Source organism: Nicotiana tabacum, chromosome 7 (genome assembly GCF_000715075.1).
Source record: "Nicotiana tabacum cultivar K326 chromosome 7, ASM71507v2, whole genome shotgun sequence".
NCBI classification, from domain to species: domain Eukaryota; kingdom Viridiplantae; phylum Streptophyta; class Magnoliopsida; order Solanales; family Solanaceae; genus Nicotiana; species Nicotiana tabacum.
Window position 1 is genome coordinate 67,731,447 of NC_134086.1, and position 22,275 is coordinate 67,753,721.

At 38.6% G+C, this 22,275-nt stretch overlaps 1 long non-coding RNA gene across 1 annotated transcript; it reads left to right on the top strand.

The window, feature by feature from the left end:
• Window positions 1–9,673: 9,673 nt before the first annotated feature.
• LOC142182705 (uncharacterized) lies at window positions 9,674–15,945 on the top strand. Its single transcript, XR_012711676.1, has 2 exons — window positions 9,674–10,628; window positions 13,542–15,945. It is a non-coding gene; the product is annotated as an uncharacterized LOC142182705 (long non-coding RNA).
• Window positions 15,946–22,275: the final 6,330 nt, after the last annotated feature.

The following is a 22,275-nucleotide window of genomic DNA, read 5'->3' on the forward strand; positions in this document are numbered from 1 at the left end:
AAAGTTCAAAAGTGGTAGTACCAGGGATTTCAAGTAAGCCTGTCATAGTTGTGAAGGGGGCTCCTACTACCCCTATCATCATTAAACTAGTAACCCAGCTTCCAGTGGTGGATGCCAAGGCTGTTCCGTGGAATTATAAACAAGTGATAGTGACATACAAAGGAAAAGAAATAGAGGAAGAAGTTAATGAAACTGGAGGATTAACTCGTTCTGGGAGATGTTTCACCCCAGAAGAATTAAGGAAAGCCAAGCCATTCAAGGATAGCCCAATGCCAGTAAAGAAATCGATCACTGAGGAAGAGGCTGAGGAGTTCCTGAAAAAGATGAAAGTGCAGGATTATTCCATTGTGGAGTAGTTAAGGAAAACACCAGCTCAGATTTCTCTTTTGTCTTTGTTGATACATTCAGATGAACATCGCAGGGTCTTGATGAAGATTTTGAATGAGGCACATGTTCCTGATAAGATCACAGTGAACCACTTGGAAAAGATAGCTGGCAAGATCTTCGAAGCAAATAGGATCACTTTTTCAGACGATGAACTTCCTATGGAGGGTACAGAACACAACCGAGCTCTTTATCTCACGGTGAAGTGTGAAGATTCTATTGTCTCAAGGGTTTTGGTTGATAATGGCTCTAGTGCGAATATTTGTCCCTTGTCTACTCTGCAAAAATTGAAGATTGGCACCGAAAGAATCCACTTGAACAGTGTGTGTGTTCGAGGCTTTGATGGGGGCGGTAAAGATTCTGTTGGAGATATAATGCTCGAATTGTCGATAGGGCCTGTTGAGTTTACTATGGAATTCCAAGTGTTAGATGTGGATGTCTCCTACAACCCGTTGTTAGGCAGGCCCCGTATACATGCTGCTAAGGCAGTCCCATATTCTCTGCACCAAATGGTAAAGTTTGAATGGGACACGCAGGAAATAGTTGTGCACGGTGATGAGGACTTGTCAGCCTGTATTGATACAATTGTTCCATTCATCGAAGCTGAAGATGATAAGGGACCTTGGATCTATCAGACTTTCGAAACAGTTTCTGTTGAGAAAATCCCTGAAGGAAAATGCATTCCGGGTCCTAAGTTATCCTCCACGTCTGTCATGGTTGCGAATGAAATGTTGAAGAATGGTTTTGTGCCCGGCAAGGGTCTAGGCTCATCTCTGCATGGTATTGTGCATCCAGTGCACCCCGGTGGGAATCTTGGTACATTTGGTTTGGGATTCATGCCCACAGAGAAGGATGTGAAAAGGGTTAAAAATCTGAAACAGAAGGTATAGTCGCTCCCCAAGCCCGTCCCACACATCTCTAAGTCTTTTGTCAAGCTAGGGGTCGAAAAGCCTCCAACCTCCTCAATCCCAAAACCTGTGGTCGATGTTGATGAAGAGCTGATCAAGAGGTTCCAAAGTCTGTTCGAAGAGGTCAATATGGTAGAAGTTGGTGAAAGCTCTAGTAAAGCAGATGTGCAACTCGTTGGCCCAAACGTGAAGCTTAGCAATTGGGAAGCTACTTCTCTCCCCACCAGGAAGGAGTTTTGATAGTTTGCTTTGTTTTCCTTTCTGTTATCTGGGTTATTCCAGGGTTGTAATCCAGATTTTTAGTTTTGCTTGTTTTGATGTTCAAACTTTTCTATCCTTTTATTTTCAATGAAATGCAATTTTCCGTTTTCCGTTATTCTTAATAGTGTTTTATTTTGTTCTTTTTTATTTTGTACAGTTCTTTTTATGCTAGTTGTAGTAACATGACATGCATGAAGAGTTTTCAGCCGAGTCTTAAAAGCCAATCTAATTCTAAAATAACAATCCAAGAAGTAGAATATGATGATGAAATAGAATATGATGAAGAAGCAACATTTGAGGAAATCAGTAAAGAGCTAAAACAATTTGAAGAAAAACCAAAGCCTAATTTAAGTGAGACCGAAGCAATCAATTTAGGGGACCAGGATGATGTTAGGGAAATCAAGATAAGTGTGAATTTAGAACCGCGAATTAAGGAGGAAATAATCAAAATATTGTTTGAGTACAAAGATGTCTTTGCATGGTCATATGATGATATGTCGGGCCTGAGCACTGATCTGGTAGTTCATAAATTGCCAACTGATCCAGCATTCCCTCCTATCAAGCAAAAGTTGCAAAAGTTCAAGACTGATATGAGTGTGAAGATCAAAGAAGAAATCACAAAGTAGCTTACTGCAAAGGTCATTCGGGTCACTCGATATCCCACTTGGTTAGCCAATGTTGTGCCAGTACCAAAGAAGGATGGTAAGACCAGGGTCTGTGTTGATTACCGTGATCTTAACAAAGAAAGCCCAAAGGATGATTTTCCATTGCCGAACATTCACATTCTGATCGATAATTGTGCCAAGCATGAGATTGGGTCTTTTGTGGACTGTTATGCGGGATATCACCAGATCTTGATAGATGAGGAAGATGCAGAAAAGGCAGCGTTCATCACGCCATGGGAAACATATTGTTATCGGGTAATGCCATTTGGTTTGAAGAATGCTGGGGCAACTTACATGAGGGCGATAACCACCATATTTCATGACATGATACACAGGGAGATCGAGGTTTATGTAGATGATGTGATCATAAAGTCAAAGAAGCAGTCTGACCATGTCAAGGACTTGAGAAAGTTTTTTCAAAGGCTCCGCAGCTACAACCTCAAGCTTAATCCAGCGAAATGTGCATTTGGTGTCCCGTCTGGGAAACTGCTGGGATTCGTGGTTAGTAGATGCAACATTGAGTTAGATCCGTCAAAGATCAAAGCCATTCAAGAGTTACCGCTGCCAAAGAACAAAACAGAGGTGATGAGTTTGCTTGGAAGGTTAAATTACATCAGCAGGTTCATTGCTTAGCTCACGACAACCTGTGAGCCCATCTTTAAGCTGTTGAAGAAGAATGCTGCGGTCAAGTGGACTGCCGAATGTCAAGAAGCATTTGATAAGATTAAAATGTACCTGTCGAATCCACCTGTGTTGGTCCCACCAGAGCCTGGAAGACCTTTAATTCTCTATTTGACAGTCTTGGATAATTCTTTTGGTTGTGTATTGGGTCAATATGACATCACGGGAAAGAAGGAGCAAGCGATCTATTATCTCAGTAAGAAGTTCACTCCCTATGAGGTTAAGTACACTATACTTGAGAGGACATGCTGCGCCCTGACTTGGGTTGCACAAAAGTTGAAGCATTATCTGTCGTCCTACACTACTTACCTCATTTCCCGCATGGATCCTCTAAAGTATATCTTTCAGAATCCTATGCCCACGGGAAGACTGGCGAAGTGGCAAATTTTACTTACTGAGTTTGACATCATCTATGTGACTCGGACCGCGATGAAGGCCCAAGACTTGGCCGACCACTTGGCCGAGAATCCGGTGAATGCTGAATATGAGCCACTGAAGACTTATTTTCCTGATGAAGAGGTCATATATGTTGACGAGGTTGACCGACATGAAAAGCCAGGTTGGAAACTCTTCTTTGAGGGAGCTGCTAACATGAAGGGTGTCGGAGTAGGGGCTGTACTTATATCTGAAACAGGGCAACACTACCCTGTAATAGCCCAGCTTCGATTTCATTGCACCAATAATATGGCCGAGTACGAAGCATGCATCCTAGGTTTGAGGCTAGCTGTAGACATGGGAGTCCAGGAAATACTGGTTCGGGGAGATTCAGATTTGTTGGTTCATCAGATTAAAGGAGAATAGGAGACTCGAGATTTGAAGCTCATACCGTACCGACAGTGTCTGCATGATCTTTGTCAACGATTCAGGTCGATTGAATTTAAACATATTCCTAGGATTCATAATGAGATTGTTGATGCCTTGGCTACTCTGGCATCAATGTTACATCATCTGGACAAGGCTTATGTCGACCCCGTGCATATCCAAGTTCGTGATCAACATGCTTATTGTAATATGGTGGAAGAAGAAATAGATGGCGAACCTTGGTTCCACGATGTCAAGGAATACATCAGGTCAGGGGTATATCTAGTACATGCTACAGGTGAACAAAAGAGAACCATTCGACGTTTGGCTAGTGGATTTTTCTTGAGTGGAGGAATCTTGTACAAGAGGACTCCAGATTTAGGATTGCTGAGGTGCATAGATGCTAAGGAAGCTTCAACTATCATGTCTGAAGTGCATTCTGGAGTTTGCAGACCGCATATGAACAGGTATGTCTTGGCAAAGAAGATACTTCGAGCAGGTTATTATTGGCTCACCATGGAACGGGACTGTATCAGTTTTGTTCGCAAGTGTCATCAATGCCAGGTACATGGTGATTTGATTCATTCTCCCTCATCTGAGTTACACACAATGTCTGCACCTTGGCCCTTTATTGCCTGGGGGATGGATGTTATTGGACCAGTTGAGCCGGCAGCGTCAAACGGGCATAGGTTTATTTTGGTAGCCATTGATTACTTTACCAAGTGGGTCGAAGCTGTAACTTTCAAGTCCGTGACCAAGAAGGCGGTGGTGGACTTTGTTCATTCAAATATCATTTGTCGGTTAGAATTCCCAAGGTGATCATCACAGACAATGCTGCTAATCTCAACAGTCATTTGATGAAAGAGGTATGGCAACAGTTCAGGATCATGCATCGAAACTCCACTCCGTATCTCCCCAAGGCAAATGGAGCTGTTGAGGCTGCTAACAAGAACATAAAGAAGATACTTCGTAAGATGGTTCAAGGTTCTAGGCAGTGGCATGAAAGGTTGCCTTTCGCCTTACTGGGTTATCGCACTACTGTTCGCACTTCAGTAGGTGCAACTCCTTATCTGCTGGTATATGGAACTGAGGCAGTTATACCTGCAGAAGTTGAGATTCCATCCCTTCGGATCATTGCAGAAGCTGAAATTAATGATGATGAGTGGGTCAAAACCCGGCTAGAGCAGTTGAGTTTGATTGATGAGAAAATGTTGGCTCCAGTATGTCATGGTCAATTGTATCATAAGAGAATGACAAGAGCATACAACAAAAAGGTGCATCCTCGGAAATTCGAAGTGGGCCAGATGGTATTGAAACGCATCCTTCCTCATCAGGTTGAAGCTAAATACAAGCTCGGCCCAAACTAGCAGGGGCCATTCATCGTGACAAGAGTGTTGCCCAATGGTGCTTTGTATTTAACAGACATAGAAGGCAAATGTGTAGATATGGATATCAATTCTGATGCAGATAAGAGGTACTACATATGATTTCTCCGCTTACTTTCAGTTGTATTTTGTACTTGGCATGCTCAAAGTTGAAATGACGAGGGCATTTTGATCCGCTACCCAAACACTTTCACCCTTTGTTACCCCTTTTGAGCTTTATTTATTTTCCTTCATACCCCTCTTTCAGAATCAGTAACAGAGTTAGAGAGCGAAAAAATGAATGAATGAATGAAAATAAGAAGAATGAAAAAGAAAGAAAAAGAAAAAGAAAAAAAAAGAAAGAAAAAGAAAGAAAGAAAGAAAGAGAAAAGGAAAAAAGAAAAAGAAAGAAAGAAGAAAGAAGAAAATAAAAGAAAAGCAACAAACACAAACAACATCCTTTTGAACTACGTTCGACCTGATTCCTTTTAAGGATACGTAGGCAGCCTCACGGTTCGGTCCCATCAAAATAAAAATAAAAATTCCCCAGACTCAAAGAAACTGGGACAAAAGTTTGGGTTTCCGAAAAGATTTGATTCCAAAAGTTGTAATTTTAACCCCTTTTCATCTTAAATTAGTTTGAGCCTTCATGCCACCCTTTCTTTTTAACCATGTCCAAAAGCCTATATTACGGTCCAAAGAAAGACCTTCCGATCAATCTTTGAGGATGCCAGGTCAAGCGAGATAGATGTATGATTTACATCATGGGGAACACTTTGTTCACGGGCGCAAGAAAGAAAATTTAAAATGAGAGAGTCTTATTGGTGAAAACCCTCACGGGCACCGTAAGGCGATGGTGAGCTGAGAGAAAATTTAAAATGAGAGAGTCTTATTGGTAAAAACCCTGGCGGGCACCATAAGGCGATGGTGAGTTGAGAGATGAACAAATAAAAGAGGCTTGTTGGTGAAAACCCTTTGGGGCACTACAAGTCGAATGAGGCTCATGACTTTACAGGGAATTTGGATCGGTGAAAGCCCGGTTTTGAAGTATGAAGACGGGACATGAATTGAAAATATGATTGGTTGGATGGATTAGGCTGATCGATCCGAAATGCATGTCATGATCATTGAAGCAGGCTGCTTCCCTCAGATAAGTCTTCTTTTCTCATTCTTCTTCATATAGTCATCTGTGCTAAAAATTTTCCTTTGTTCCTTTTGTCAAAAATTATTTTACTTTACTCTTTGAGTCTATCTTTATGGGTCTCTTTTGAGTCAGCCCTTGTTGAACAAGCAGGAAAGGATTTCAAAGCCTACTACCAGCTTCTAAATTGCACAAAGCGGAGTCCGGCTAGGCTAATCACAAATGACTTGATTTAGAGTAAGCAGTATGGTGATAACTGAGGTTCAAGCAATCAAGTGAATTTTGAATTTTGAGAAAATACAAGGGTTCAACAATTTTCAAAATGAAAACACAATGCAACAAGTGAGTGTGAGAGATTCAGGTCATGTAGAGGTTTTGTGGTCCAGTTACAATCAAAAGGTCAAACAACTTCTTGCTAGCCCAAAGCAGCTAATCAGAATGAAGCATGCCAGTGGCGAAAGCAGACACTTAGCAAGGATGCCACAAACTAACCACCACATTTTCAAACTAACAAGATTTTATTTGTCTCAAACAGGGGCAAGAAAATTTGTTAATCCACAGGAACCTCCCATGAAAAAAGGCATGGTTCGTGGAGCAAGAAATTCTGTTCAGATTTCTCCAAGATGAGAGCATGGCTCAGGTAAGTTCATTCTCAGTTCTCAGGACCCTCCTGGATAATGGGATTTAATTTTAAATCTTCAGGACCCTCCTGGATAATGGGATTTAGTTTTAAATTCGCAGGACCCTCCTGGATAATGGGAATTAATTTTAAAAAGTTCTCAGGACCCACATGGATAATGGGATTTAATTTTTAAATTTTCAGGACCCTCATGGATAATGGAATTTAATTTAAATTTTCAGGACCCTCCTGGATAATGGGATTTAATTTAAATCATTCAGGACCCTCCTGGATAATGGGATTTAGTTTTTAAATTTTCAGGACCCTCCTGGATAATGGGATTTATTTTTAAATTTTCAGGACCCTCCTGGATAATGGGATTTAATTTTTAAATTTTCAGGACCCTCCTGGATAATGGGATTTAATTTTAAAAAGTTCTCAGGACCCTCTTGGATAATGGGATTTAGTTTTTAAATTTTCAGGACCCTTCTGGATAATAGGATTTAGTTTTTAATTTTCAGGACCCTCCTGGATAATGGGATTTAGTTTTTAAGCTTTCAGGACCCTCCTGGATAATGGGATTTAGTTTTTAAATTTTCAGGACCCTCCTGGACAATGGGATTTAGTTTTTAAATTTTCTGGACTCTCCTAGACAATGAGATTTAGTTTTTAAATTCTCAGGACCCTCCTGGATAATGGGATTTAATTTGAAAGCTTTCAGGACCCTTCTGGATAATGGAATTTAATTTTAAAAAGTTCTCAGGACCCTCCTGGATAATGGAATTTAATTTTAAATCTTCAGGACCCTCATGGACAATGGGATTTAGTTTTTAAATTCTCAGGACCCTCCTGGATAATGGGATTTAATTCGAAAGCTTTCGGGACCCTCCTGAATAATGGGATTTAATTTTTAAATTTTCAGGACCCTCCTGGATAATGAGATTTAGTTTTTAAATTTTCAGGACCCTCTTGGACAATGGGATTTAGTTTTTAAACTTTCAGGACCCTCATGGACAATGAGATTTAGTTTTTAAATTCTCAGGACTCTCCTGGATAATGTGATTTAATTCGAAAGCTTTCAGGACCCTCCTGGATAATGGGATTTAATTTTAAAAAGTTCTCAGGACCCTCCTGGATAATGAGATTTAATTTTAAATCTTCAGGACCCTCCTGGACAATGGGATTTAGTTTTTAAATTCTCAGGACCCTCCTGGATAATGAGATTTAATTCGAAAGCTTTCAGGACCCTCTTGGATAATGGGATTTAATTTTAAAAAGTTCTCAGGACCCTCCTGGATAATGGGATTTAATTTTAAATCTTCAGGACCCTCCTGGATAATGTGATTTAATTTTAAATCTTCAAGACCCTCCTGGACAATGGGATTTAGTTTTTAAATTCTCAAGACCCTCCTGGATAATAGGATTTAATTCGAAAGCTTTCAGGACCCTCCTGGATAATGGGATTTAATTTTAAAAAGTTCTCAGGACCCTCATGGATAATGGGATTTAATTTTAAATCTTCAGGACCCTCATGGATAATGAGATTTAGTTTTTAAATTTTTCAGGACCCTCTTGGATAATGAACTTACTTTTTAAAGCTTTCAGGACCCTCTTGGATAATGGGATTTAGTTTTAAGTTTTAGAGGAGGTTTAATTCGAAGTTTTCAGGGCCCTCCTGGATAATGAGATTTAGCTTTTGAATTCTTAAAGCTCTATAGGTAACATGATCCGATCAACACTCACAAATATGCCCAGATCCCAAATTGGGGCAGAAAATTGCTTTTGTTTTGTCTGTTTTGTTGCAATATCAGGCGCCCACCTGGATAACGAGGGAATACAATTCAAGTTTATGGTAATCAGGCGCCCACCTGGATAATGAGGGAATACAATTCAAGTTGTCGGTAATCAGGCGCCCACCTGGATAACGAGGGAATACAATTTAAGTTGTTGGTAATCAGGCGCCCACCTGGACAACGAGGGAATACAATTCAAATTTTAGTAATTAGGCACCCACCTGGATAACAAGGGAATTCATTTCAGAGCTACATCAAGTCGCAAATTCAAGAAGCATCAGGAGCCCACCTGAAGAACATGGTCCATTTTTCAGTTGCATATTGAAGATCAAATAGAGACTCAAGGAAGATTCAATACAAAAAGTAGATAGGATCTTGTATTTTTCTTTCACTTCGCTGTAATTTTTCTTTTATTTTGATGTAATGGCAGGAACCGCGGGCTGGAACCTCGACGGCACTTCACTCGACTCTCCACCTCGATACTCCATCATCCTTCTCATTTTTAACTACACGTGGCCTGATTCCTTTATAGCCAAGGATATGTAGGCAGCTCAGATACCAGGGCTCAGTCACATTCTCCTTTCTTTTAGTTCTATTCTCTTGTAAATAAGGGTCGGGTCAAAAAACTTATCTAGTCGTTCTTTGTCTGAAAACTTTTCGCGTTTCTAGTCAAAGAGGGCAGCTGTAGACATGTAATTTTTGACCCTCCCCGAAATTTTACTGATTTTAGTATTTAGATATTTATTTTAAGTTTAGTATTGCTATTTTGATTATTATTTTTTACTTTTTTGCTTTAGTTTATCTTTAAAATAAAAATTACAAAATTATTTTCCTTTACGCTAGCTAATTGTTATTTTGACAAGTAACTTTTAGTTTTTCTTACTTTTCATAAAACTAAAAAAAAAAGAATCATATTTTTCTTTTGCAAAATATAAAAAGAAAAATTCAAAATATATGTATTTTTATTTGTGTCTATTTGATGTAGTGTAAGTCTTAAATTAAATTTTTAAAGTAGATTGATAGATTTTATACTACCTTAAGAATATAGCTATTTTGTTTTCCTTAATATTTCTTTTTTCATTTAGGAGTAGTATTTTTATGTACTTACTTTTGATTTAGCTAAAGGAAATTCAAAAAAAAAAAAATCAAAAAATCAAAAAGAAGAAGAAAGAAGGAAAAGAACGAAAATGCACATGCCAAAAAGGAGAAGAGAAAATTTAAAACTGTCCGTAACCCCTTTTCACTCCTATACTCACTTGCCATTTCTTTTAAATTTCCCACATGTTTCATGTCCTCATTTAACCAATAAAATCTTGACACTTCACCGTCCTTTATAGTTTCATCTCACAAATCCAACAATTTTCATGTGCACTCCATGACAAATACACACATATCAGATAAATGCACAACACACTACCCTTGCCAATTAGACCCCACGTTAATTTCAAGGACTTTTTTTATACACAAAAATAATGGGGCCCACACGTTTTGGGGTCTGGCTCCTTCCCCAAGCCACTAATTCAATTGGGGGGCCTTCCTCTAAAAAGAGGGAAAAAAACAGAAACAGCGAAAAAAAGCAGTGAGAGAAAAGAGAGTGTAGGACACAGATCTGAAGGATAACGCACATAGAGTGACAGAGAGGACGAGAGAGCCAGAGGAAAGGCGATAAAATTCCTTGCGCCGCATCACCTGAGTTCAGAAATGAGCTTTCCATCATAGCTAAACTTCATTTTTCTCCATTGAAATCCAACAGATCTTTAGCCATTCAGATAAAAAATAATCACACAAAAACTGCGTTAGTTTCTTTTTTTTTTTCAAAAATTAGATTTGGATAAGCAAATGAAATGAAAATGGGTTATGCTTGAGATCTGGTGCGCATTCGAGGAGTCAAGGTTCCCAGTTTGTTCGAGTTGGTCTGCGGATTCCTGTTGGCTTATTCCGATTTTGCTCGAGTCCTCGCATTGGCTTTTGCTTGTATTTCCGAACAGAGAATCGTTAAAGGCTGTTGAAGGTCCATCTCTTCTTTCCCCTTAATGTTATTGTTTTAATTACTTGTGAAGATTTGTTTTATACTTTTATGGACTATATCATGCTTGCGTTACTTTTTCCTAGTTATTTGGGTTTAACTGCTCATGTTTGCTGCATTTTCATGATTTGACATTGAATTATTCTCTTGATGATGTTGCTGGATTGAGATTGTAGTTAGATAGGTTCTGAATTTGTTTTATTGATAAATAAAGAAAACTGAATTGTTCGAGACGCCGCGGGATTGGATTAATAGAACAAATAATATTGGGCTTCAAAATTTGATCTAAATAGCCGATTGGATTTTTTTTAATAGTAATTTGAGCTTTGGATTATTTTTGTTCTTTACTTTTGCTTTGTTACTTTGATCGGTAGGAGTATGCTTAGGCCGACCACATTTGGGTAGGCAAGCCTTAGAATTTTTGTTGGTTTCGAGGCGAGAGGCCATTCCCTTAATTAAATTTATCCGGAGAATGCCCTGAAGGAATTGTATATATTTTATTCCGGGGTATGCCCCGAAGTATTTGTACTTGGAGGTCGATAGTAGAACTCGTAGTACTTTTATTTTTATTTTTATTTTTATTTTTCTTTTTATTTGGTGGGGGACGACCTTGAGCCTCGTGTGTGTTTATTTTGCTTTTTCCATAATTTTACCTCAACTTAAATATTTTAAAAGCCAACTAGATCAAGTATGCAACCGTACTAGTTACGGGACTTGGGGAGTGCCTAACACCTTCTCCCCAAGTCAAATGAACCCCCTTACCCGAATCTCTGGTGCAGACTTAGTTTTAGAGTCCAAAGTGTTTTAAGAGGAAAAAATTATTTTTAAAAAAAAAACGGTGACCTGACACACCGAAATCAAATGTCAGTGGCGACTCTGAGTTATTTTCTTTTGAACACAATTTTTGTCACGTTCTAATTGGAAAGCCCTTTTCAAGCTTTACAAATCTTTTTATTAATTTAAGAAGGTTAGTGAAGTGTGGTTAAAAAAGGGGTGTGACAACATCCTACAAACTTGATCGCTTCCTCAAATCGTTAAAATAACATCAAATCACAAGAATAGATCATCAAAACTCATGATTTTCATCTTGGAGTCACCCTAGACCCCAATCAAAAGTGCGTACAATTCCAAAAACACCATACAAACCAAGAATGTTAACCGTGGTTAGCTCAAGTTCTATTTTAAGCCAAAAATCACTTTTTCTTCAAATGTTTATGTAAAAACTTTATGAAAAAACAACATGGATCATGCACGCAAATCAAGAAACATCAAATGGAGCTAAGATAGGTCTCGAAACACGGAAATAAATGCTAGTACTCAAAATGACCTATCAGGACGTCACATTCTCCACCTTTAAAAAAAACGTTCATCCTCGAACGGACATAGAAAAGTATCTGGACTAAAAATGTGGGGGTAACTATTTCGCATATCAGACTCGGACTCCCACATAGCCTTCTCGATCAGATGACCCCTCCATTGCACTTTCAAAGAAAGAAAACTCTTGGATCTTAACTTACGAACTTGTCGGTCTAGAATAGCCATCGACTCTTCCTCATAGGTAACATTTTCATAAAGCTGCACCGTGCTGAAGTCCACAACATGTGATCTGTCCTCATAGTACTTCCGAAGCATGGAAACATGAAATACCGGATGTACCCTGTAATGAACCGACCAATTGTTTAGCTTTTTAGGTCCCCGTTCCCCTAAATAAAACTCCCCATATGTACTTTTACTATTTTATGACTTACGAAAATGGTTGGTTTAGGTTTGGAAGGGTTCGAGTTGAAATCGGAATACTTAGTTCCTTAATAGTGGCCCAAGATGGCCAAGATTGACTTGATTCAATATTTTGAGTAAACGACCTCAGAACTAGGATTTGATGGTTTTAACAGGTTCTTATGATGATTTTGGACTTGGGCATGTGTTCCAATCAATTTTTTGGTGATCCGGGAGTGTTTTGGCACTTAATATTGAAAGTTGGAACATTGAAGGTTTTCTATATCTTTAATTTTGATTCGGAGTAGACTATAGTGTTATCGAGATTCGTTTGGGCTTTCGAGCCTGAGAATAGGTCAGTATGGTAATTATGACTTGTATAAAATTTTTGGTGTCAATCCGAGTTGTTTGAGTATGATTCGACGTGTTTAGAGTTAGTTGAAGAAGTTTGAAGTTCATAGGTTGATAAATTTTGTTTTAGGGTGCGATTCTTAGTTTTGATATTGTTTTATGCATTTCAAGGGTTTAAGCAGGTCTGTATTATATTTATGGACTTGTTGTTGCAGCTAGACGGGGTCCCAGGTGGCTCGAGTGAGTTTCGGACCACCCCAGAGTTGAATCCAAAATTCCGATTTTTGCTGTTTTGGTTTCCTTCTTCATGAATGCGGAGAAGTCCTTGTGTTCATGATGAAGGAAATTGGGTTTGAGAAATTTGTTCTTCGCGTTAAGGAGCTCGCGATCGTGAAGCTCTAAGCCACTGGTCTTCGCGTTCGTGTTAGATGGTCTTCGTTTGCATAGGGTAAGGCAAGCTGGGGAAGGGGAAGGCCATTGGCCTTTGCGTTCACGAAGAGACCCTCGCATTCGCATAGGGCACGACAGGCAAAACTTCACGTTTGCGAGGCATGCATCACGTTCGCGATGTTTAATTTTTCAGCACCTTGTTTGTTGTTGATATGCATATGATTTTTGATTATGAGCATCATGGCTTGAAGTATTCCATGTGGACCGGTATTTGGATTGGGTCACACATCGCAGTAGAGTTATGTTGGGATATGATCCTTTGTGTTGATTTCGTGTATTTTTGTTCTCATTTGTGTGATGGGTTCATAGCATTGTGCTTTATGGTGATATCTGTCTAGCTTGCAGGATGGTTCTCTCATTTGATCCTCTTTTCATCACTAGGTACATTCGAGTTATTGCTTGTTTGGTTCACGGATTGCATAGTATGTGGCTTTAGGTGGTATTGGTGTGGCATCTCTTTTGAGCAACATGTACTGGATGAGATGAGATTATTGAACCTAGAATGAGTACTATCGAAATTGATTAAGGTATGTTTGGAGATGAGGTAATGTCACTAGTTAACTTAGAATTTGGTTATAGTTCTTGGCAGGCGAGGGAGCCCCATGACTTGTTGATATGATGAGTGGTTATAAGTATCTACGTGTTTCTTTCATCGTTGGCAGTGTACAAAGGTTCAGAATATGGTTTTATTTGATAGGGGGTTTGTTATCGGTACCAGATTTATTATTAAGCAACGATTATGGGCGGAAGTTATTGCTCTAAGTATCTAAGTTAGGTGGTATACCACGTGATTGCATCTAGGGATATGGTTATGGCTTGATTCGGCTTGTTCAGACTTAGATAGTGTATAGATGTGAGAATCGGGTCTTATGATAAATTTTGGATGTTAGAGATTGGGTTCTAAGGTTTGTGTACTAAGGTTGAAGTAAGGATTTTCAATTCGGTTGTATTGTCGGGCTTATATGGATTGTGATGACGTGGTATCACAAATGGGTATGTGTATGGTGGATTTATACAGTGAGTTGATGGCTTTGGAACGACTCTTGGCTTGTTCGAGGACAAATGTATGTTTAAATGGGGGAGAATGTAACAACCTGACCAGTTATTTTGAGTATTCACATTTATTTTGGTAGTTCGAGGTCACGAGTAGCTTCATATGGTGTATTATGACTTGCGTGTATGGTCGGTTTTGGTTTTCGAGTTGTTCAGAATTGATTTGGAAGAATGATTCTTAAATAAAAAGCTTTAAGTTGGAAGAGTTTAACGAGTTTGACTGTTGTGTATTTAACCTCGAATCAGATTTTATGGTTTTGTTAGGTTCTCATGGTGATTTTGGACTTGGGCTTATGCCTGGATTTGCATTTGGATATTTCTAGAAGGTTTTGGTGCTAATAGGCAAAAGTTGACAATTTGAAGGTTTGGAAAGTTCACAAGTTTGACCGTGAGTTGACTTTGATTTTATTAGGTTCAGATTTTGGTTCAGGAAGTTGGAATAGGTTCGTTATGTCATTTTAAACATGTGTTCAAAATTTGAGGTGGTTCCAAGTTGTTTAGACATGTTCAGCATAAGTTTGGAATTTGGAAATTTGAAATAGTTTATTAATCTTGATTTAAAATGCGCTTCGAGGTTTTGATATCTTTTTGGGTGATTTGAGGGCTCGAGTAGGTTTGTGTTACATTTTGGTATTTGTTGGTATGTTTGGACGAGGCCCCAAGGGGCTCGGGTGAGTTTTGGGGTGGTATCAGACCATTCTTCCTTCACGTTTGATTGTTGGTTTGCTCTAAATTACTGGTGTCATTTTTCCTTCTTTGCGATCACGAGAGGGAGACCGCGACCGTGATGAGTAAAGTTGGAGCTGAGTACTTTTACTCTACGCATTCACGATTAGAAGATCGCATTCGCGGAGCTTGAGTGGTTTGACTATCACAGTGGCAGAAGAGAGTTCACGATTGCGAGGCAGCGTGGGTGCAAGGCGAATTATCTTCGTGTTCGTGTGGAGTTGGGCGTGTTCACGTAGTTCTGTTCATGTGGTCATCGCGCTCGCATGGCCTGTGTTGTGAATGTGTTTTGTATTTTGGGCAGAGCGATTTTTTCTTCTAAGCGATCGCAAGGGATATGCCGCGATCGCAGTTAGAGTTTGGGAGCTTGGATTTGGGCGATTTTGGAGAGGATTTTCACACATGGACTAGAGTAAGTATTTCTTACACGGATTTGACTATTTTACATGATTTCATCTTTGATTTTGGCATTTAATTTGATGCATCTTAAAGAGAAATTGGGGGTTTTTGTTGAAACTTTTCTAAAGTAAATATTTGAGATTTGAACATCGATTCGGATTCGGATTTCAATTAAATTAGTATGGTTGGAATCACATTCGAATAGGTTGTTGGAATTTGTGAGTTTTATTGGGTTTTAAGGTGCAAGCCCGGGTTGACTTTGAGTATTTGATTAAAGATTCGACTTTTATCGATTGAGCTTGTTTTCTATGGCATTATTTGATAATTTTTGAGTTGCTTTTGGCTTGTTTTGAGCCGTTCGGAGGTCGATTCATGCGAGATGGGGTTTCTAGAGTATTATTTTGGCTTGTTCAGTATTGTCTTGGCTTGTTCGAGGTAAGTGAAGAAATAAGCAAACCAGGGAAACAGAGAACAAGAATGAGCTTTGTTTCTGAGGTTTTCCTGTTATGGTTTACACGGTTGATGTCTTGGTATAAATAATAATACACGACCGAATTATTTGGACTCCTATTTGCAATAGTATAATACATAAACCTTTTCCTAAACACACACAACTTTGTAAAGCTAAAACCAATAACCTCATTAACTAACTTCATTATTCTACAAAGAGTTGGACTCTAGTTTGATACACTTACTTTTATCCCTCCCCCCCCCCCCCCCCCGCAAGCTGGAAGCTGGGATTGACACAACTCCAAGCTTGCTACGAAGAAACTGATATTTTCGCTTAGTTAAAGCTTTGTGAAAATGTCAGCTACTTGATGCAAAGACGGAACATATCGACTGACCATGGCACCTTGGGCAACCTTCTCTCAAACGAAATGGTAATCTAACTCAACATGCTTTGTTCGAGCATGAAGAATTGGATTGCAAGTTAAATGCAATGCACTGATATTGTCAGAGTATAGAATTGGAGGAGAGTCTTAGAAAACTCCAATGTGACGCAAAAGATGGACTATCCATGTGACTTCAGCAGCAAGAGATGTGATGCGCGATACTCAGCTTCGGCGCTAGATCTCGCTACTGTGTGCTGCTTCTTCGACGCCGAGGAGATACAATTTGAGCCCAAGAAAACACATAATCCAATTGTTGATCTACGAGTAAGAGCACATCCTGCCCAAACCGCGTCGGAAAAGCCAACGACTTTCAGTGTGGATCTGGATGCAATACGCAGTCCATAATTAATTGTCCCAGCTAGATAATAGAGTATTCTCTTCACTCCTTGCCAATGGATTGTTGTTGGCGCTTGCATGAATAGACAAACCTGATTAACCGCATGAGTGAGATCTGGCCTCGTCAATGTCAAGTACTATAAAGCTCCAACAGTACTCCTATAATCATATGGATCAACCGGTGATGAGCCTGCAGCTGAATGGAAATCATTCTTCTGTGAGAGTGGTGTATGAAGGGATCGAGCACACACCATCATGGTCTTTTGAATTACTTCTTTTGCATATTTTGTTTGAGTTAGATAAAGACCACCTGTGTATGGAATTACTTCAATCCCTAGGAAGAAATGGAGAGCTCCCATATCTTTTAAAGAAAACTGATTACATAGCTGGGAAACAACTGAGTTTAGGAGGTTAGGATTATCCCCTGTAGCAACTATATCATCAACATATAGTAGTAGAATCACTATACCAGTGTTGTTGCGAAGAACAAAGAGGGAGGAGTCGGCATGACTTCCTTTAAACCCCAAATGAAGAAGAGCTTCACTAAATCGTTGAAACCAAGCCTTTGGAGCTTGTTTTAATCCATAAATAGCGCATTGTAGCAAACAAACATGGTTAGGATCAGTATGATCCTTGAAACCCGGTGGTTATTCCATATACACCGTTTCTTTGAGTCGTCCATGGAGGAAACCTTTATTCACATCAAGTTGTCGAAGCAGCCACTTCCGAACTGTTGCTAATGTTAAAACAGTCAGTTTCTTTAACCACAGGGCTGAATGTATCTTCAAAATCTAGACCTTCAATTTGATTGTACCCCTTTGCGACTAAACGAGCTTTAAACCTGTCAATCCATCCGTCTGCCTTTAACTTGGTTTTAAACACCCACCTTGAGCCAACTACATTCATGTACAGATTGCGAGGCACAAGTTTCCAGGTTCCATTCTGATGAAGAGCCTGCATTTCGTCTTCCATTGCCTTAAATTAGTGAGGTTGAGAGAGAGCCTCCTTGATGTTCCTGGGTTCACTCATATCACTTGAGGTGTTAGCCATTAAGGTTAGAAACTCTGGTGGTTGTGACATACCTTTGGATTTATTCCTAGTTATCATGTTATGAGTACTGTCCTGTGAAGTTGCAGCCACTGAATCATCGTGATATCTAGTGAAATCGATGTACAAATCGATACCGGGGATGTCTGATTTGCACGAGCTACAGGGTACTATTGAGGATGTAATTTGTACTGAAGAGGATGACTGCTCATATGAGGAGAGTGATCGTTGGTTGCTGATGGGAGAACTGGGTGATGTCGAGCTATGAACTGGTGAGTTTGGTAACAAACTGTTGACATGTTCTTGTTGCTGCTGCACTTCAAACTTAACGTCCATGTTAGGAAGAGAAAATTGATCTGTTTGTGCATGAGTTGCATCTGTGTACTCTTCAGTTGTAACCTCCTTTGGATCAATGAATTTTTTATATGTTGACATTGAAAAATTTGTACCTGAAGCATCCTGTACAATACTAGGAACAAAAGGTAAACATTGCTCATCAAAAATAACATCTCTGGATATATAAACTTTCTTTGTTTGAGGATGATAGCATCTATATCCCTTGTGCAAGGGACTATATCTGATAAATATACAAGGAAAGGTCTTCGGTTGAAACTTATTGTCATTGTATCCTTTTAGATGTGGAAAACATCTACAACCAAAATTTTTTAGAGTACTATAATCTGGTCTTTTTCCATACAATTTTCTGAAGGGGAGCCTGCATCCTTAAAACCGGTGTAGGTAATCTATTGATAAGATATACGGCAGTCATGAAGGCTTCAACCCACAAGTAGAGCGGTACACTAGCATTGAAAAGCAATGTTAATCCAGTTTCAACTAAATGTCTATGCTTTCTTTCCGCGACGCCATTTTGCTCAGGTGTATGTGGGCATGAAATTTGCCTTTGAATTCCAAATTGGGCAAGATGATCAATAAAGACTTGACTACTGAACTCTCCACCTCCATCACATTGATATATTTTAATTTTCTTATTAAACTGATTTTCCACTAGCCTTTGAAAATTAACAAAAGTAGTGAAAAAATCTGATTTCTTTCTCAATGGATATAGCCAAGTATATTTTTTATGTTCATCTACAAAAAATCACATAATATTTCATGCCTTGTGGTGAAGTAAATGGCGAGTGACCCCATAGATCACAATGAATTTTGATAAGAGGATCAGTCTCAATTTTATTGGAACTCCCAAAAGGTTGTTTACAACTTTTTCCGATTTGACATGCAACACAAAATGAAAAACTCTTATTCCAACTACTAATTCTAACTAATCTATTTGAGTATAAAAATTGCATGGTCCTAGAGTTAGGATGCCCGAGCCTTTGATGCCAAACTTGATCTGATGCTTTACTTAAACATATGGCTGCCAAAGCTTGATGCACCTTTCCATCGGCATCTTTTGGATCTAAGACATATAAATCTCCTCTTCTACTCTCCTTTGCCAGTAAACTCCGTGTTTTCTTGTCCTTAACAACAATCATAGTTAGCAAATTCCAATAAACATTCATTATCGCTTGCAAGTTTGCTCACAGATAGTAGGTTTTTCTTTAACTTAGGTACAACTAGAACGTTCTTTAATTGTAGATTTTTATTAATTTCTTTATTCCCAACATGTGTAATTTTGAGTCATTTTCCATCACCTATCATAACCGAGTTTGAGCCATGGAATAGAACAGAATTATTCAGATTACCTGTTGACTGTACCATATGATGACTTGCTCCAGAGTCCATGTAGAGGTTATTATCTGTTTGCTCATTGATAGTTGATGTTAAAGAGCTTGTGGCGTTTCTTGTTGAGCTTGATATGAATAATCCCACCTATATAAACATGAAATAACAGTATGATTATTTCTTCCACAGATCTGACATGGATTTAATTGTGATTGGTGTCCCTTCTGATTATTTCTTGCACCACCAAGTTGTTTGGGATTTGAGTAATTGTTGAATCTAGGACCAAAGCCTCCTCTTCCTCTAGCTTGTCCTCTTCTTCTATATGAATTTCCTCTGCCTCTACCAAAAGATCCCCGTATTTTTTGAACTTGAAAAGCCATTGCTTGATCTACAATATCTTTTTTACCATCTTCTTCTCTCATCTAGAAACCTCTTAGGGCATTAACAAATTGTGTGAATATTGGATATGGAGGTTTACCCAACATTACAGTCCTCAGAGTCTTGTATTTATTTCCCAGACCCTTTGCAAAGTATATAACTTTATTATCCTCATTCAAAGGTTTGTGTATAGCATTAAGACTATCACAAATTCCCTTGAATTCTTTTACATAATCATCCACCGTCTTTGAACCCATCTTGATACTTTGGAGTTGTTGCTTCAATTGGAACTCTTTATCCTTGCTAGCTTGTAGGTATTATCCTCAAGACTTTGCCAAATTTGTTTGGCCGAGGTACAGACAATGGTGAGGAAAATTGACTCCTCGGTCATTGTTCTCGTGAGCCAACTTCTAACCAAAACATCGTTTTCTTCCCATTCAAGGAATTTTGGATTAGGGATTTTTTGCCCTTTTTCGTTTGCCTGGACAATAGGAGGTGACTTTGCTGATGATATCTCTAACTTTCAGTGTTTGTATTAACTGAGTTATTTGGGTTTTCTAAACTAAATAGTTAGGGGCTTTCAATTTTATGGGACATATGGCTATGAGTTTATGAAGGGAGGCAGGAGATAAAGAAAGGCTAGCAGACGTTCCAGCAGCCATAGCAACATAAAGATAGACGTCAGGATTAATCTTGGTTAGAACCAAGCTCTGATACCATGAAGAAATAAGCAAACTAGGAAAACAAAGAACAAGAATAAGCTTTGTTTCTGAGGTTTTTCTGTTATGGTTTACATGGTTTATGTCTTGGTATAAATAATAATACACGACCGGATTATTTGGACTCCTATTTGCAGTAGTATAACACATAAACCTTTTCCTAAATATACACAACTTTGTAAAGCTAGAACCTATACGACTCCTAACTAATTTTATTATTCTACAAAGAGTTAGACTCTAGTTTGATACATTTACTTTCAGTAAGTAACATATCTGAACTTGGAATTGAGGGTATTTATCCCTAAAAACTATAATATTTAAGATGTGTTGGGGGTGACGCACACGCTAGGTGACGGGCGTGTATGCATGCATCGGGGTATTCATGATCTAGGTAGTTCTTAAGATATCATATGTTTTGTTTTGCCATCATGCTTCTTTGACATCATGTTTCCTCCATTTATATGACTATGTGAGTTATTATTCATGCTAGAAATCATGTCTAGACTATCTGCTTTATTGTTTGAGACATGATATGACTATTTTGCCATGTTGAGCTATTTGCCTTAGCCGTAGTCATACTGTTCAGTCATGATAGTTACATTTGCATGTCAACTTTCTGTCTCAGTGCATTCTTGATATGCTATCACATACGTCATTGGTGTCCTTGTACGTTACACGAGTTAGAGTTGAAAATGTGGCACATTATGATATTATGTGTTGTATAATTGGATTATGTTTCTATGAGATGTTGGCATATAGATACTTGAGCGGTTGATGATCGATATGGGCCATAGAGCCATGTTGTGAGTTATGTTAGATCGGGTTGCACGCCATAGGGTATATTAATTATTAATTGTGAGGTGATGCGTACGCCAGAACCATATTGGGCTAAGTAATACTGATTAGGGGCGACGCGTGCACTGGGCCCCATGATTGGGCTATGTGATATTGATTAGCGCTTGGGCCATTATCTGCCCTTCCAAAGTCTGATATATATATATATATATATATATATATATATATATATATATATATATATATATATATATATATGTGTGTGTGTGTGTGTGTGTGTGTGTGTGTGTGTGTGTGTGTGTGTGTGTGTGTGTGTGTGTACAATACTGAGTAACTGTGTGTGGTTGGGCATTTGAGCTAGGCACCTTGAGTGTGCTGAGAGTGAGTGTACTTGATGATTTCACTGTAATGTTCTTGACTTGACATGTAGGCATACACATGTATTCTCCTCATGCTAGATGATATCATGGTGTTATTGACTTGACATGTATACTTAACATGTACGCATAGAGATGTATTTTTCTTATTTTAACTTGTTAATGAAGTGTCTTATCTATTGTTGAAGGTTTGGGATAAATAACATTTCTCTAATAAACTCATATTTTGGTGATTTCAATGAAAGATTTGGGCTTAACTGTTATACTTGTGAAGCATGTCTAATTTTCTGTATTTGTGATCGAGCTGAATATGATACCTTTGAGTTATTTACTTTTACTGATATTATTATATCATGTATTTTATTGATTATTAGTATTGAGTATATGGGGTCGGTTGTACTCGTACAACACTTCTGCACCTAGTGTGAAGATCTTGGAGCTGATGCACTGTTGTGTCTAGCGAGAGCTGGCATTGAGGATGTACCTGCTTTCCGTATATCGCTACCACTTGTTCTTGGTAGCTTTATATTTGAAATCTATTTATGTAAATGTTAAATAGATGTTTTATTTATTTCACACAAGCTTTGTAAATCAAAGTCTTAGCGGCTCATGACTTGTACTACCAGTCTTTGGGTTATTGTATAATTTTTTTAGTTAATTCATTATTGATTTCTTATTATTCTCATTTGAATTATATTGCCTGTTAGTT